Source organism: Polistes canadensis, unplaced genomic scaffold, assembly GCF_001313835.1.
Source record: "Polistes canadensis isolate GaletaPanama2010 unplaced genomic scaffold, ASM131383v1 scaffold_195, whole genome shotgun sequence".
Taxonomy (NCBI): Eukaryota; Metazoa; Arthropoda; class Insecta; order Hymenoptera; family Vespidae; genus Polistes; species Polistes canadensis.
This window is the reverse complement of record NW_014569742.1, coordinates 92,727-111,372: the sequence shown is the minus strand read 5'-3', so window position 1 is coordinate 111,372 and position 18,646 is coordinate 92,727. Positions and strand designations below refer to the sequence as shown.

Sequence of the window (18,646 nt, the reverse complement as noted above, 5' to 3'; positions counted from 1 at the left end):
TTTTTTAACATGCGACGATCAACACTGATTCTACTTTCCGACTTTTTGATATTTTATTTAAACGATGCAACACACGAGTACTTCATTGCCTACGCGCTCGATTGCAATGATGTTCTGAAACAGAAAACGAAAAAGAACAATTAATATCATCGTCGTAATAAAAAACCATTGAAGTTATCATAGACATTTTTGATAGAAAACTATACTTACTTTTAGTCTTCATTGATGACTGCAGGATGGGTATCCTACCCTTAGGATGACGATGGATAAAATAAAATTAAAGAAAAATCTGAAAAGCTGAAACATACTAAAGATTATATTATAGTACAATATTCCCTGTTAATCATTCCTGAAGGCATTTCACACACTTTAAAAAATATTCTAACATAAAGAATCAATATAAATTCAAGCAATATTAATTGTTCTAATCTCACTACTTGCATAAAATTGCATACAAAGGATGTAATGTTAATAAAAATTGTTAATAAAATCTTTAAAGTTGTCTAAAAAAGACAATAACTGTAGTAGTAAACTCAATAAAAAATAACCTAACAAGTGTATCAATTGTTATACTGTCCAATGCTATAATAAACTTGAAAACGATTAATTCAATAAGGATGAGGTTAGAAATAAAAATAATCAATAGTTTAATATACGTTACGTTCGCGTTAGATCTTAACTCGCTGGAGGACGGAAGGGGAATGAGATACATTACTGCTTATCCTTCGTCCGTCGTTCGGCTGTTTACGTTTTGTCCTCGGCTTTCTTTCTTCTGTTTTCACCTCGAGAAATTCCTGGAAATATACACACCAATTCATAATTGTCTTTAGATTGAATGTTTTGTTTTCTTATTCTCCCTCTCTCTCTCACACTCTCGTTCTCACTCTTTCTATATAAGTTAAAAAAAGAATAATGTATACCTCGATGAATATGAAGATAAAAAAGAATAAACACAATTGTTAGACTGAGTATATGTATTCTTTCTGGACTTTTCAATGCTTAGAAACCTAAGAGAAGTAAAAAATAAAATTACATTAGTACAATAGAAAGAAAATCAAATATATGAGAGTATGTGTACGAGCTACCTATACTTACGTATATATGCCTGTATGTGTTTATAGGTTATAAAATTGAATTCAATACGAAATACGATCTTTGAAGACATAATTATGAAAAATAATTAATTAGATCATCATTAGAGATGGTTGTAAGTATCGATACCATGAAAAAAGCTGGAAATTAGAAGAAATATTGTTAAGTAACRTTGGTTAGATTTGGCGCGAAACTGACATACACCGATGATTACATTTTCACAAATATCTTTCGAATTTTTTAATATTTCGTTTTGACAACACTCACGTATGAAAAACTTGCTTATAGCTATCGTTTGATATATAATAGAAGGCTGTACGTTAGAAAATATCTTTTAATTACCTGAGTTTAACAGAACGACGTATTATCCGTGCGATTTCCACCACCGACGCCACGAAAAAGAAAGAAGGATCATTAGCAAAGAGCGCTGATTGGCTGATAATTATTTCGGGCGTCAAGTACCAATAAGAAATTCATTTTAGCACAAATGAATACTTGCCGTAACTCGGCTTTCTTCATAACCATGTTAGTCAAGAGTGTGATATGATAATTTATTTATTAAATAAATCAAAAATTTATTTTATTTTTCTATTTGAGGTACACGTATCTTGTTAATATTTAAAAAGTAACGAGTAGAATAAAGACAATACACACTAAACTCTAAATAATAATCAGCCAATAAAAAAATTAATTAAAATAATTATCAGCCAATAAAAAAATAAAATAAAATAATTATCAGCCAATAAAAAAATTAAATAAAATAATTATCAGCTAATAAAAAAATAAAATAAAATAATTATCAGCCAAAAAAAAAATTAAATAAAATAATTATCAGATAATCAGCGCTTTTTGCTGATGATTCTTCTTTCTTTTTCCTGGCGTTAGTGGTGTAAATCGCACGGATAATTCGTCGTTCTATTAAACTCAGGTAATTAAAAGATATTTTCTAACGTACAGCCTTCTATTATATATCAAATGATAACTACAAGCAAGTTTTTCATACGTTAGTGTTTTCAAAACGAAATATTAAAAAATACGGAAGATATAATCATCGATGTATCTCAGTTTCGCGCCAAACCTAACCAATGTTACTTAACAATATTTCTTCTAATTTCCACCTTTTTTTCAGAGTATCGATACTTATTATCATCTCTAATGATGCTCTAATCAATTTTTGTTCATAGTTATGTCTTCAAAGATCGTATTTCGTATTAAATTCGATTTTTATAATCTACACACACATACAGGCATATATACATAAGTATAGGTAGCTCGTACACATACACTCATATATTTGATTTTTTTTATATTGTACTAATGTAATTTTATTTTTTACATTTTTAGATTTCCGAGCATTGGAAGATTCCAGGACGAATACACGTACCTAACCCTTTATGGTGTTCACTCTTTTATCTCCCTCATGTTTGCCGAGGTTAGTCTATCTCTTTTCTTTTATAACGTAAAGCAGTGTAATGAAAAGAGTGTGAGAGAGAAAGGGAGAGTGACAAGAAAGAAAAAGAATACAATACATTCAATCTACAGGCATTTATAAATGATTTGTATATTTTTAGAAAATTCTTGAATTGAAAACAAAAGAAATACAGCCGAGCATTCGATACTTCCAAAGATAAATAGTAACATCTCATTCTCCTTTCATCTTTCAACGAGCTATGATCAACGATAGTTGCGTATTAAACTATTTAAAAATTTTTTTTCTTACGTTATTGTGTTAATTTTAATACTTTAGGAAGTTTTTTATTGCATAGAATTGTTTTAAAAACGGTTTACAGTTTAGGTTACTCTTTATTAAGTTTGATGATACAATTATTGTTTTATTTAAACAACTTTAAAGATTTTTATTAACAATTTTTATTAACATTACGTACTTTGTATGCAATTACAAAATAGTAGTAAGACTCAGGCAATTGGTATTGCTTCAATTTGCATTAAAATATAAAGGAAGCACTATCAAATAAATAGTTGCATACCTACTTTGGTACATTACACAAATATTTATTAACTTTTTCTTTTAATAATTTCAATTCTCTCAGAGATAATTACATTTTCTTCTGATATTAGACATTGATTTTTTATGATAACACATTTTTCAATGTGCCCTGCTTTTAGAAATGATTAACAGAAAAATATTGTAGTAATTGTAATAAAATTAATGATAATTAATGATAATTAATGATAATAGTAATAATGGTATAATAATATGATTATTTTAATTATGATGAAAATAATAAAAGAAAGAAGGTATAACATATGCATCCATAAATTAAAATATTAATTGTTACTCTCATTGTCGAAACGAAGAAATATATTTTAACGAGATATGATGAAAAATTCGTGAATAAAAGTTATAGTTGGAATTGCATTTTTTTCAAATGGTTACTTACGTTAGATATTTTATGAGAGTTTTTAAAGGTAGACTTAGGTACTAGTTTTATGATGGACGAAAATGTCGAAAGGTAACGAGAAAGGAGGAGAAAAAGAAAGGAAAAGAAAGAATTACTCGTTTAATCATGAGAAATTATACAAGAAAAGTAACAGAAGCAGAAGAACAAGAATAAGAAGATGAAGAATAAGAGGTATAAGAGTAAAGAGGAAGAGAAAAAAAGAGAGAAAGAGAGAGAGGAAAAGAGAGAGAATGTGTACATACGTTTGGTAGGAAGAAAGGGCAATGGCAGTGGTGGAAAAGCGGTGGTGAGAATAAGGCGCGATGAAACGCGCGTACCGGGTGTTATGTAAAATCCAATTAACCTCGCGTTACGAGTCGAGTAAAAGTATGAGAAGGACAGTACGAGGAGGAAAGAAGAAGAAGAAGAAAAAAAAAAAGGAAAAGAAAAAAGAAAGAGAAGTAGCACAAGTGAATGAGAGCAAGCGAGAGAGAAAAATTACTGGAAAAGGAACCTTACTAAGGGTCGTTTTAAATTAGAATTGTTCACCCCAACCCACATTTAAATATATATATATATATATAATATACACACATACATAAAAGCGCGCGTAAATAGAAGAAGACCCAAGAATAAAAGAAATAACTCGTCCGTAAAATTTCATCCCGGGTTTAGATACATGAATGATAAATAAACGAGATAAGAATATAAAGAGAATAACTCGCTCGAAAAATATTTTCTAATTCTAAACTCGGACGCGAGAGAGTTTCTTTCCTGATCGTCATTTTTCCTTTTTTCTTTTTTTATCTTTCCTCTGTTCAGCAACCTACTGCAACTAATTCCTATCGATTTTATCTTTGTATTGTTTTTCTTTCAATTCGTTGACGAAATCAACGCGGAGGATTAAAATTCACCCTCTCCCTCCCGTCATTCATCCACTCAATCAGTTTGTTTCTGAAATTTTATTTTTGGTTTTTTTTTTTTTATATCCTTAAGAGAGTCATATTAGAAAAAAGAAAGTTTTCAAACCAGACGAGAATATTTTATCGTCTACTATCTCGCCACTAGATTTTTTCGTTAATAATTTTTTTTTCTTTTCTTTATTCAGCAAAAAAAAGAAGCGTCACGAATCCTCTTTTCGTTCACGTTCCTTCCTTCCTTCCTTCTTTACTTTTACCATGGGATTATCATCACCATCAGGCGTTTGTAGAAATGTCCTGTACGAAAAAAAAAAATAAAATCGATTCTCTCCAACGGGTGATCATCTTTTTCTGCTTTTCTTTTTCGTCCCTTCTTTTTCATCTTTCTTTTCTGTTTTTTTTTTTTTAATTTCCACTACCACCACAACTCGACGACGATCGTGGGCGACTCTATATATGCGAAAATAATTGCGAACGCTTTTCCATGATAGAATCGAGCCCTCCTCCTCCTCCTTCCTCCTCCTCCTCCACCCCACCAGTAACCTTCGTGTAATCCACGATATCATACTCGTTTTGCGGGTTTTCAATTCTTCCTCGTGTACTTTTAAAATTGCATATATATAAAAATATACATCTATGAAATAGAAAAATAAACCCTCCGTGAGGATTATCAACTATGATATTATTATAGAATTTGTAATGGAGAATAGGTTATCTATTTATTATACATGATATAGCAAATGCATATAAATATATGTGTGTGTGTTTATGAGGGTGTACGTTGCCTCGTGAAATCGAAGCGACGAACGTGACGTAAATTCAATAATATTCTCTTTCTCTTTCCCTTTATTTATATCTCTTTTTATTTCTATTCGTATTCCTGTAATTTTCTTTCTCTGTCTATTTCTTTTCTATCCATCTCTTTCTGTTTACGATGTTTTAGTCGAGATAGATATAAGGTAAAACGCAATGTTGTAACCTGTCTTTCAAACGATCTGCTATCTTTCTTCTAAGTCGACCTTAGCGAAGTTTATTACGAGCCGTTAAGCGCAGCTAAGTCATAGTGATTAATGATAGCACCGCTTGAACTTCGTTAAACTTTTACGTGTTAGAATGTTGTTACATTAGGAGAATAGTAATTCTCTTTTCGTTTGTTGGAATATAATGGAGAAAGAAAGAAAAAAAAGAAAAAGATTATTGAAAGTAAGTAATTAAATTTGAAAAGGGTTACAACGAAAACGAATGGAAAATTTTGAAAGATTAGAAGCAAGAGAACGAGAATGAATCAATGAATCAATGAACGAATGAATGAATGAATGAATGAGTCGAGTTTTCTAAACTCTGTATTATTTATTTACTGCATCATTTATATTTTCTTGAAATGATATCCGGATATTATTAATGATAGTTAATTTTTATTATTTCAATTTATATTTAATTGATATTGAAATTATTATTATTATTATTATTTTATTAAGTACAAATTTAATATTAAATTACAAAACATTTGTGCTTAATGGAATTAATTAAAACACAAATAATTAAACATTCGAACAATAATAATTATTGGTCAATCCTAAATAATACATACACACTAACATATACTCATAAATACTCGTCTATAGAAAGAAGAGATAAAGAGAGAGAGAGAGAGAGAGAGAGAGAGAGAGAGAGAGAGAGAGAGAGAGAGAGAGAGAGGGTAGTACTATGAAAAGGGGATAGTCGTTTTTTACCTAATGGAATCGAGGTCAAAGACGGATTTTTTTTTTGTTGAAAAGCTTGCGCCGAAGATGAACCGCGTGTGTAAAACGATACGATAGACGAGATCAGAATCACGTTCATAAAGGCAAACTAATTGGCAGAGGAAGAGGAGGAATCGATTGGACTCCGACGAGAGTCGTCCATCGAAACAAAAAGTCATCTTCTCTCTCTCTCCTTTTTTTTAACGGCAAAAAGCACTTTACGTCGATGAATCCCACGTTACTCGCGTATCGTGCCACTCGTGCACAGCTAACAATGAAAACTCGAAAAACGAGGAGAAGTGGGTTCATTGGCATTTTCAGATCGAGAAAATCCTGAATTATTTGAAATACTTTTTTATGTGTATATATATATAAAAATAAAGCGAACGCATTCATCCGCATTAACGCACACTCGTGCGAACAAAGAGAATGATGGAGCGAGAGAGAGAAGGAAAAAAAATAAAATAAAAAAAGAAATATACCAAAAAATGTTCTCTTTAATCCAACCATTGGGTTCTCTTATCAATCAATTCGATCATTCATCGAATATAATAATTCATTGGTAGTAGGGTAGTTTATGAAAGCACACCTAATTCGATACCTACACCCGCACGTCTAACGTATTTAACTCGAAGGACAAAGAGAAATTCGTAAAGGGCTTTTAAGGGGTAGAGAAAGAGAGAGACGAATGGATAAATGGATGGATGGATGGATGGATGGATGGATGAATAAATGGTTGGATGGTTGGATGGATAGAAGCGAATATTACGAAGTAAACCGTGTGAGGAGAACTAATGAAAGCATGCTGCACTTAGATGTCGGAGAGAAACTTAAAATAAAATTATCGTATAACAAAAGAGTCATCTTCAGATGAAATTTTGAAATTTCAAAGGGAAAAGGACGTGAAGCAGCTCGTAATACGATGTTTAACGAGCATTATCCGATGAACGTTGGTGGAAGTAGATGTAAAAGATCGGAGATAGAAATTATGATTGGATTAGGGATTGAGAATGAGTTAAAGTTAAATTAGGTTAATCCGTTTCTTATTAATTTTCATTTTTATTTTATATATTACGAAAAATATTCTTTAAAGTGAAATATTTACGAAAAAGAAAATAAGGAAATAAAAATGTAATATTGATCAATTTTGAACAGATGCTTAATGTTGTAATAAAGGAATTCGACGAAATTAGGTCAAGAAGCTTTCAAATGAATTTTATTTGAAAATAATTTTATTACCAGAGAATCATGAGATGAAAGCATTTACTATGTATATAATTTCATAGTAACACACACAAATTGAAACTTAAATAAGAATTATATATAATACAAAATTATTTTTAAGTACTTACACGATTATTATGCAGGATCAAGCCCATTTACTGGGTCAACAAGATGTAAATTAAAGTAAATATCCATCTACATGCAGGTATTTACAAATATAACAAACATCTATAAAGAAAAAAGAAGGGTAAAATAATAAATATTACGAAATATTCTATAAAACACACACACACAGAAATAAGCTTTTAAAAAGACTCGAAAATATGAATGAATAAATTAATAACGCGAATTATATTTGTATAAAATAAATGATTACGCATATAAATTTTCTAAATGAAAAATATTAAAACGACACATACACTATTCCTCCTTCTCTTCACCCCAACCCATTAAAAAATCATAACTAATATAATATAGTAAAAATACGTAAGCACCCTCCCTCATTATATACAGATACGAATATACCATAAACCCATAGATATAGGTAGAGATAGAGAGAAAGGAAATGGTTGATAGGAATAGAATTCCCCTAGAGACTATGTTAAATCCTACGGGGGAAGCTGATTAATCGGAAACAGGACTATCGTGCAAATAGGCGCGAGATAACCCGGCTAGCTAGCACGTTCACCTATCTATGCCGATGTCCTCTACGGCTGCACATAATGCATCCTGATGGTGGTAGGTTCGATCGACCCCATTCCTAGATTTAGAGTTAAGTCCGTAAGCGAACCTTCGTGCAACAGAGAACACCCAAAGTGGAGAGGAACGGTGGACGGATAGGAAGGACGAAGCTTGATGATGATGACGATGATGATGATGACGAGAAGGAGGAGGAGGAGGTGGACGAGGTGAACGAGGTGAACGAGAGGGGGCGTGGGTGCTAAAGGGTAACCGATCGCATCGATTTAATTACGATCGATCTGTCAAACCAAACGCGATAGTCTCGCAAGAGGCATATATATCGATGCTTGCCCTAAATCTCGAATATGTTTGCCAGTTTCAGCATCCAACGTGCTGAACCACCTCCTCTTCTCCCTCTTCTAGTAGTTTCGAACTAGCTCGCTTGGTAGCACTGCTTGCCTGTTTAATGGTCTCTCTCCTCTAGTAGTAGTAGTAGTAGTAGCAGCCCTTCCCCCCTTCCATCCCTTCCAAAGGAACCCAAATTCGCGCCATGTAACCTGCGAACGGAATGGAATTTACTCGGATAATCGACAACGGATACGAACAATTTATCTCTCTTATCAACGATCTATAACCACAAACGAAAAGGGCTTTGTTATTTGATTAAGTCCCTTTGATGTACGATTGCGATTGGTATATATCGGATCAAATGTACAGGTTGTTATTATTATTGTAAAAAGTTCATTTAATCTATATATATTTATGATTTATTTATTTTACGAATTTTTTATTTTTTAATAATCTTCGAATGATATATCGAGCTATTATTATGTAATTTTTTTTTAGTTTATTTTTCCACGTGATTTCATTGACAATTTCGAGCAAATTTCATGATTCAAAATTTGGATAAATGTTTGTTATACTTTATATAGAAATGTTTATAAGGATTATTGATAGCGATGATATATATATACATAAAATTAATTTAGTTTACGTATTAGTATGATTAATCATGATTCGATTAAGTATTGTTGGTATTATTAAACGTTGGGAAACCTCATTGATAGTAAATAGAAATGGCACATGCAGTCTCTTAAATTTGCACCGGAACGTTCGATTTACATTTATTTCTCTCTCATTCTCTCTCCCTCATTCTTGTATAGTAGAGAACCACCAATCGCACTGAATCCTAGCAAAATAGCGATTTGGCTAGCCTGCGGCCAATGCGAATTTCTAACACCGGTATTGGACACAATGAAATACTCCGGATACGCGTTATTCTACAATCCTGTCGAATTTCCAATCGGTATTATATAGAAAATGCACGAACGTATCGATAATCTACATTTATTCATTTAATTCTATTAATTAATTAATTAATTAATAATTACTATATGAATTAAATTAAATTAAATAGAGAATATATATATATAATAGAAGAATAAAACAAATTAAATTGAAAGAAACGTGGAATTATTTAAGCAGAGATTTTTCATCGAAATGTGAATTAGTTTGTTTTTTTTTTTTTGGTTCTTTTAAAATTTTTATTATTTCTTTCAATTTTCTGCCAAACGAGAATGAAAATGCGACCGCGCTAGGGGTTGGTCGGAGGGGGAGGGGGAGAGGGTTAAAAAACCGATCGTGCACGTACATATCATACATATACGCGTACACACACACACACACACACAGTGCTTGTCACGACCGCGACGTTTCGCGTATCGTTTTGAATTTGGAAAATGTCCGAGGTCTCCGCATCGTTGCACCGTCCAACTGCGCCACGTTGCATCCTCGTTGCAGTTGCATTCCTGTTTTCATCGGAGGAACTCCGCTCTCGTAATGCGGAAGGGAAAGTAAAAAAAAAGAAAGAAGGTCGGCGAATAGAGAAAAAGAAAGAATAGGATAAAAGAAAAAAAAAAGAAAGGAAAAAAAAATGTCAGAGGAAAAAGAGGTTACGCTATTAAATTGCGAAATAACTCAGCGTGCCATCGAGATATGAAAAATAAGAGAGAGAGAGAGAGAGAAAGATATAGAAGAAAATAAAATGAAATAAAAGAGGGGCTGACTTATTTTATTTTTTTTAATTTTCGAATATTCTTTTTATTCTTCTCTTTTCTTTTCCTTTTTTTTTTTTTTTTAATCTTTTCCTCTACACACAGAGAATATTTTTCAAAAAAATTAGAAACCTATCGAAACAAAATAATAATAATAATAATAAAAGTTGGAAGGTTCAAAAGAACTTCACAGTCTATTTCATTGGACAAACGTGACCATATCAATTTTTTTGTCTCTCTCTCTCTTTCTCTTTCACTCTTCTTTTGTTCTCATTAACCTTTCCCGAATTGGAATTTTTCTCTTAATTACGCCACGCTACGGATGCTAACTTTGTTAAATTAGCAACGACTACTACGTTCCTAAAGATGAAATTACTATACCCGCGTACCTATCTACCATCCTACCTGGGCTTAAATCCTACGATTTTATCTTAAGGTATCAACTTTATCACTTTCTTTTTCTTCTATTTAATCTCTAAAACACCCTCTCGCCCTTCTTTCTTACTCAGCCCACCGACATTACGAAACAGCTTCCCGTTTTTTTCACATTCTTAACAAATAATTATTCTCTTTTACGTAACATAATCAGAATATTATTCTATGAAAGTATATTAAACAAATGAATTTTAATTACAACATAATACTTACTAACTTTACCTATTTTGTGTACACATTTGAAACAACTAATTCTTCTTTGTGTGAAAAATATATTCAACGTTAATCCTTTTTACACTACTGCAAATTTGTTTCTTTTAACAATAGATATTATTCGCAAAAATTGCGTTGTAAGGGTTAAAGAGAAATGTGGGTGTAAAAAAGGTTTAATAATTTTCTAATAATAATTTTAATTTCGTGTTTGTTTTTCCACATTTTTATTCAATACTTTGACGCGTTTCAAACGGTTAATTTTTAATCGTTAATTAATTAATACACACTCGCGCACGTATAAGTACGATTTAATAAAGAAAAGAATAGAATAGAATAGAATAGAAAAGAATAGAAAATATAAGGAAAGAAAAGAAAAGAAAGAGATGAAAGAAATAGAAAAAAGAGAAAGAGAGGGAAAAGAAAAAAGGGAACTTAAGTAACGAGGAACAAAAGGAATTTTGCTTACGTAGCAACGGCACTACCGTGATCACCAACGCCATTGTACCTTTTAATTATATTCAGAGTAATTAACGATGGATGGCGTATAATGAACAATATCTGCGGCTAGACTATATTTACTTCGATGAAAAGAGAAAGAGAAAGAGAAAGAGAGAAGGTTAATGGTAGTGATGGTGATGGTGATGGTGATGGTGGTAGTGGTGGTGATTTTCAGAAAATAGGATAGAATGGTTGCAAAGGAAGGGGTCGAGGAGGGGGGAAGGAAGGGTTTCGTCATGTCCATGAACACTTTATATGCCTGTTCCATATTTTACTTAACAATTGAAAATAATTTACAATTTTAACCAACGCAACGGCGACGACGTAGCGCGTTTGTAATTAGAATGCGAAATGAGGTTTAATGCTTTTCGACCTCTACCCTCTTCCACCCCTCCCTCCTTTACGTGCAAACTTCAACCCCCCTTCCTTCCTCGTCACCACCAACTCGCTCACTCGTGTACGTGTGTGTGTGTTATCCACCAAAGAAAACCCGAGACCAACATTTCTGTAACCCCAAAAAGGTTGAAAAAAAAAAAATAATACGAAAAAATAAAAGAACGAGGAAGAGAGGGATGGGGGTGTAGGTGGGGGGGTTGGAGGAAAGAATTGTAGGACGCGGTTGGGAATTTAACGTGGCAGAAGCTTTTTTAAAAGGTCTTCGAATACTTTGTTCCACGATTTTTCTGGCCAAACGCGCACGTATACGTATTATACACGTACACGCTCATATACAGACGACAAAAAACGTAATATCGTACCATTTAAACACATTTCTTCGACCCCTCCCCCCGTCATCCCCTTTTTTTGCGGTTCCCAGGTTATTTTCGACGTTTTATTGCGTCCAATTGTTTTATTCGTTTTTATCACACCGTCTGTTCTTTTAAAATTCATCTTTTTTGTTTCTTTTTCTTTCTCTCTCTCTCTCTCTCTCTCTCTCCTTTTGGTTTCGTTTGTTTCCCCTTTTTTCTATTTTTTTTCTGTCTTTGCACCAATAATAAAAGTGATCAAATTTGCGATATTTATAATCCTTTAGAGAAAAATATTTCAACGCATATACACAAGTGATCTACTTTTCATAGTTCGCTAACATAATGAGATTCAGGAGAGAGTTAATCGAAATTAGGGATTTCTATAACGAACGAGATACGTTGATGGGATAACCTACTCTCTCTCTCTCTGTCTCTCTCTCTTCCAATGTTGGCCAGGAATTTCATAAATTTAAAGCTCGTAGATTAGCGTTAACTAATTTTCCACGAAGCAACTCATGGAATACGATTTGTGCATCCCCCCTTTAACAAGGTAACGTTTATTAAACGTACATTAATGTAAAAGAGAGAGAGAGAGAGAGAATGATAGAAATGGTAAAAGAAAAAGAAAGCAAATTTCATTCTTATTAATTTGTATTAAAATCGTATAGATCGTAAATTAAATCATGTCATGTTTTCGAATTACAAGATAAGATTATATTCTTTTAGTTTATTTTCAAATTTTCAAATTATCACGAATTTATTCGTCATGGGGGAAAAAAAGAGAGAGAGAGAGAAAGAAAAAAAAAATACATATGTGTATGTGTGTTAACGTCGATCGATATTCCATTGTATTGTTCGTGTACATTGAAGTATCCATGACAAAAGAGTAAGCGAGATAGATAGATAGATACAAAGTGAGAGAGAGAGAGAGAGAGAGTGTAACGACACTGTCGTTGCATTATGCTAATTCAGCATGCTGCGAGAACATGGATAGCGTTGAACGATAAAAGAAGAGGACAAGTACTTACTTAAGATACATAGTATAGTACACTATAGTCAGTGTAATAGAAAAAAAAAAAAAAAGAAAAAAGAAAGGAAAAAAGGGAAAGAATAGAAATTGAAAGGATTGTAAGAAGAAGGAAGTTAAGAGAGAAAAAAAAATGGGTGCATCATATGTATAATATCAGAAAGACGATGAATGATAAATAATAAAAACGGGAACGAAAATAATAATCAAGAAAATAAACGAACACATATTAAAATAGAAAGAGATAAAAAGAGAGAGAGAGAGAGAAGGATGGTGTCTTTTTTTTTTTCTATTTATACAGAAATCATTCTCCCTGATCTTCCCAATGGGAAATTAATTTCACGGAAAAACGGGTGCTCGAAAATTCGTAAGAATCCTATCTCACATTCTTAGAAATCCTATAACTATACTTAGAGTATTATCGTCGGTCTTTTTTTCTCTTTTCCTCTCTCTATCTCTCTATCTCTCTCTTTTTTATTAACTCATTCTCGATCATTCGCACCCATTTCTACTTTTCCACTTTCGACTGGTTTCAAACGAATTACGCGGGGATCAGCTTTAAATGAATTCCTTCGTTTCCCTCGCTTTTGTATCGATTAATCGAACTGATTCCACCCCCTCACCCCTTCTTCTTTATACCCTCCCCCTTCACCACCCTTTTTTTACTAGTCCCATTCGTAAACCATCTCTCCCCTCCCTCCTCGCAACTCCTCCCACCTGCATTTTCCTAAAGCCCTTTGGAAACTGCTCCTTCCTTCAATCGGAAATCGTTTTATTTATTTCGCACGAACTCGAGTCAGGAAGTATAAACTTTTAACTTTTTCCCCCTTTCCTTTTTCTATCTTTTTTTCTTTCTTTTTTTTTCCTTTCTTTCTTTCTTTCTTTATTTCTATTTCTATCTCTCATCTCGGTAAAGTCAGGAAAAATATGTATGTTTAAAAAGATTTTAAGAAAGTCCTGCTTCTTCTTATTCTTTTTCTTTTTCTTTTTCTTTCCTAAGATCAAAATTTAGATCTGAAATATTCTGGCTCAAAGATGAAAAAGTTTATTAATAGTTTCTTATTTCTTTTCTGTTTTTTTTTTTTTTCATAAATCCTTTGATCCTTTTATTTCTACTTTTTACAAATTGGTTCTTTCCTTTTTCTCTCTTTCTTTCTTTATGGATTTTCTTTTTAATTTTATTTTAATCATAATAAAATCATATACGTTTCTTTCTCTTTCTCTCTCTCTCTCTCTCACCCCATTGAAAAATATTTCTCTCGTTAATATTATATAACGCATTTGTTTTTTGTTTTTTATTACTTCTATTATTTCGCATTTCAACGTTTTCCAATTTCTATTTTTTTCTATTCCTTTTTTTTGTTGTTGTTTCTTTTCATTTAATGAAACGAACAAAAGTGACTGCACTGAGTTTGTATAATTTTCTTCTTAATCGTTATAAACATCGCAATAATTGTTATATAATTTTACGTGTAATAATTATATTATATGAAGCATTGTAAAATAACGCGTATGGGCCAAAATAATAATAATAACAACAACGAGGAAAAAATAAAAATGTATAACAAGTTAAACTCGTTATTCAAATATCGTATTATTTTATGATGACAGAATGGTTTGGTTTTTGGTAGCTACTGCTTCTGATGGTTATGATTATAGTTATGGTGGTAGGCTGGTTGGTCGTGGTTGTATGTAGAATAAGAAGGAGGTGAAAAGGGAAGGTTTAGGTGGAAGGTAAAACGTGCCAACATTAACTCATTTTACAATGTACAACGTAAATTTATGCTTCGTGAGATTTTGCGGTGGTTTCGTTCGTCACAAGTTAATTAAGCTCGTAATTCTTCTCTCACTCCTGTCCGTTACTTTCATTTATCTCTCGCTCACTTTCTCTCTGTATCTCTCTCTATCTCTATCTCTTATTCTCTATCTCTCTTTCTAATTAACTAAATTTCAAAGCTTGCGCGAATACGATCCCCGTTATGAGATATTTCAAATGAAATGAAAATCAAATCTCTGTAAAAATTGATCTCTCCTTTTAAAGCATACACACACACACATTTTTTTCTCACTTTTCCTTTGTTTTATTGTAATTTGTCTTTATATCAGATAATTTATTCTTATATTATACTTTTTCAAATTAAATTTTAACATTTATATTTCTCATGTTGTACATTTATCGTGACGTTCTTGATGATCTCGTGATAATGTAATATTTACGTTTTTCTATACCTCGGATATTTTCATTTAACTACAAATGTCAGGTAGACTTAAAACATTGTGGAATTAAGATGCACGTGATAGAAGACACTCGTTCTCGATGTTACTTCTTCTATTTTCATTTATACTATTTGTTTATTATTGCAATTAGAATGATTGATGCAAAATAAAATACGAATTTTGAATTTAATTATCCAACACTTATCTTATATTTTTTTTAATCTTTCTAAAACCATGTGATTTTGTTTATATTACAAAATTAAATTAACCCGATGATTATTTAATATAAAAATGTATTTCCTCTTTTTTTCGAAACTTTTCAAGATATTCAGTATTATCAAAATATAAATACATTTTCTAAAAGTCAGGAAAAAAAACAGGAAATAAATAGAAAAGACGAAGAAGAAGAAGAAGAAGGAGTAGAAGTAGAAGTAGAAGTAGAAGAAGAGGGTTAGTAAAGCATTAATCGGTAAGATTAACTCCGCTAAGAGGGGAATTAAGAAAGTTACTTCGGCAACGAAAGAAGAACTTAGAAGCTGCTATCTGGCGCTAAGCAGTTTACGAAGGAAGGACCTCATAGTGTCTTTTAGAGTATCTACTCTTACCCCATTTCCCCTTATCCCTGTTTTCCCTTTCCCTTTTCTTTCCTTTCCTTTCTTCCTTTACTCCTTCATTCCATTAAAATGATCGTTTTAGTTTCTCGCATTAGAATCTTCGAGTATTTTCAATTCATTTCTGTCTTACATTCCACTTTGTCTAATATAGATAAGAATAATAAAGTAAGAGAAAAATATATAACATTTTTTTACAGTTATAATAATTAGCGTATAACATACGCTGTAATTAATAATTATAATAAGGAGAGAGAGAGAGAAGAGAAGGATTAATTTATTTATAATAGATTACTCTTTTTTTGTCACATATAAATTTTATTATTCAAAAGAAATTTTTATTGTGTAAAAAAGTATTTAAGATATATATATATTATTATAGGCTAAAAAATATATATAATATTTACGAGTATTATTTGTAGATAAAAATGAAAAGAAAAGAAAAGAAAGAAAGAAAATGAAGTCAAAGAGGAAATTCTAGATTCTAGTTTATCGATAAGAATTGTCGATTCTTCGAAAAGGCAAGCACTATACTACCACTACAACCACCACCACCACCATCAACATAACCAATACCACTATCAACCACTACCATCAACATTCCCATATCCTACAATCCTCCCTTTTTCTCCTTATGATATTCTCCTGGCAGAGTTCGTTTAATCGAAGCCACCCCCGTAGTAAAACGATATCCGATAATCGATTCGCCGTGGCTTCGGAAAATCCAATCGCGTATTCGCCAAAGATAGAAAGAGACGGACGGATGGATGGACAGAAAGTGATAGACAGAGAGAGAGAGAGAGAGAGAGAGAGAGACAGAAATAACCGTCCATCTTCAACTCGACGATGTTTAACGCGTTGACAACCACTACAAAATCTCTAAATTCGAATTATTTGAAACAGGAATACCCTTTTGTCCTTCGTTCATAATATTCAATATAAAATATGTTTAAACATAAACAAAAAAATATTAAAGAAAAAGAAAGGAAATAGGAATTTTATAGGAAACAGGGATTTTCACTATATTACGATCCATTTACGTCGAATTTTGCGATATTGCGAATCGACGAATAGATTTGGAATGATAATATGGATAAAGAAGGTGGATATATGTAGAGAAAGAGAGAGAGAGAGAGAGAGAGAAGATCAAACTGATCACGCAGATGAACGATACTCGATTACGCGAACGAACGTCTAGACTACTTACACATACATATATAAATGTTAAAATTATATATATATAAAATACAAACTATACAATATTATCGATATAATAATCAAATAATTCGAATAGAAACTTGTATGAATCTACAACGATAGATTAACATTCTAAAATTCATTTATTTGTAATATATATATATATATATATACACAAATTCTCTTATAAATTATTAAACAATATACATAAGAGAGTATACGAAATAGGATTGAGAATAAAAGGGTTGAAAAGAATGTGAACTTGGTGGACAAGAAAAGGAAGAGTATGAAGAGCAGGGGTAAGGAGAAAGGGTGGAAGCAGAAGGCACAGATCCAGGGAATTGCCAACCATTCCAGGCTCAAGGGATTAACTTGCCCAGGAATGCATTTCTCTCTCTCTTAATACGTGTGTGTGTGTGGGAGGGGTGAACTGGGGGTGGTTTAGTTGTATACGTGCCTATTTCTCTTTCTGTCTAACTTCTTCTTCTTCTTCTTCTTCTTCTTCCTATCTCTCGGATCGCGTCCTTCCATGGAAAGGGTGGAAGAAAAGGGGGATGGTTTCGAGAGAGAAGGGATTGATTTGGTGATGTCGGTTAGACGAGGACACTCACAGTCATTTTCTCCATTTTGCAATTCGATTTCCGTCGATATTGCTCCGTCTCGGTGGATTCTTCCATTCGGTCGGATGAAGACGACTGCAAACTTCAAATATATTCTACGTGCGATCATACGTGGATAGAGAGAGAGAGAGAGATAGATAGAAGAAATGAAAAATGAATAAAAAAATTCGAGCTGATTAATTTTATTGTCGGACATCGTTACTCTATTATTTCTCTTATTTTTTACTTCCTTTTTTTCTTTCTTATTTGTTTTTATATGTATATATTATAATCCATCACTTCTCTTTATTTTTTTTTATTTTTTTTTTCATTTTTGATCTACATATATGTCTTAAATTATTAATGTATTAAAATAAATCTAAACAATGAATCTTTCACCGATGTATTTTACATGTGTTGACATTTCATCATACGAATCTTGACATTCTACAGTTTCGGTCTTTTCACGATAAAACGTATATAACAAAATTTGATACATATTTGATATATGCACGTATATATGTATGTACGCGTATGGAAAGAAGAGAATAAGAAGAAGATGTCAAGCGACTAATTTGATTGTTTACCATCCTCCACACTCTTGATCTTTCCTACTCGTTCCTTTTTCATGAAGGAACTCCAGAAGAGACCAGGGCCAACATGCTCCATGACGCGTGCATAATGCTCGTCTACTCTGTGTACCTTGAGAAGAACGATGGGGTGGGTTGGGAAGGGGGGAAGGAGTAAGAGAGAAAAGGGATGAGGGATGAGGGATGAGGGATGAGAGATGAGATCGAGAATGAGGGGGTGAGTTGGGTGGTTGTCTGTCCGTAGACTACATCGATTCGACTCTGGCGAGCAAAGTGATTCGATAAGATGTCGGGTACACCGTGTTACGTTGGAGTTAGGAAAAGGGGGAGAAAAAAAAGAAGAAGAAGAGGTTCTGATGGATAATCGAGCACCCGGAAGTTACCTTCAACTTCTT

At 32.4% G+C, this 18,646-nt stretch overlaps 1 protein-coding gene across 12 annotated transcripts in view; it reads left to right on the top strand.

Annotated features, from left to right (window-relative positions):
• Positions 1-18,646, top strand: part of LOC106789650 (Down syndrome cell adhesion molecule-like protein Dscam2) — a 148,042-nt gene that overhangs the window by 50,567 nt on the left and 78,829 nt on the right. The window contains exon 2 of one of the 12 annotated variants that reach the window (XM_014754055.1): positions 2,437-2,524. The exons of the other annotated variants lie outside the window; for them this stretch is intronic. The gene's annotated coding sequence lies outside the window, so the exon portion shown is untranslated. The remainder of the gene's footprint in view (positions 1-2,436; positions 2,525-18,646) is intronic. 12 annotated transcript variants of the gene reach the window in all.